An 849-nucleotide genomic window follows, 5' to 3' on the forward strand; every position below is an offset into this window, starting at 1 on the left:
TATATAGACACACACACAGAGTCTTAAAGTCCAAAGTACTGCTTCCACTGTCGTATAACTTGGCAAAAATAAGGTTAAAGCACCGTGACTGGGGTGGTACACAACATCTAGATGGTTATCTCATAATAAGATATAATCAGGAGCATAAAATGTGATCCACGAGTTTAACCCGAGAACGGTGCAACTCTGAAATCTGGCCATCCTCGCGGGAGGCAATAATCAGCAAAAAAGTAAGTTCCAGAATGTAATATTTCTATTTTTCGGAATTTTGCTTGCATTAGAACTTCGATATGTGACTCTGGATCCCTACAGCTAATTATGTATATTGTACTTACTCCGAAACTACATCGGATTAAACTTAACATTGTTCACGTCGTTATACCATCGCAACAACCATATTTATGTCATAACTCCTTGTAATAAGCTAGAAGCTTTCGAAGGTAGATATACTATTATGGTAGCAAAAGATTTTTAGTTAGATTGCAACACCTAGTAACTGGTGAATTAACCCATGAATATTTACGGAATTGCGATATATGTATTAGTATAAATATTGTTAGGTATTATTATAATCGGTTTTATAATTATCAGCATCTTTGCCAATATCATCATCATCACTTTTACAATACTGATATTATCTTTTTAATGGTTATTTGCAGTATGCTGGGCTTAAAAATATAGCTGTCACATTTACAACGGGAAATTTCATAGGGCTATATATAACCCTGAGCGATATCTGTTTTAATTGGTGGGATTAGTGATAAAAGTTGTTATCATCGGCGTAAAATCCAAGATTCATAGCTATGGAGAATAAGAACTACACGTGCCATTTTGATTGTGACTATTCCA

This window comes from Penaeus monodon, chromosome 32, assembly GCF_015228065.2.
Source record: "Penaeus monodon isolate SGIC_2016 chromosome 32, NSTDA_Pmon_1, whole genome shotgun sequence".
NCBI lineage: Eukaryota > Metazoa > Arthropoda > Malacostraca > Decapoda > Penaeidae > Penaeus > Penaeus monodon.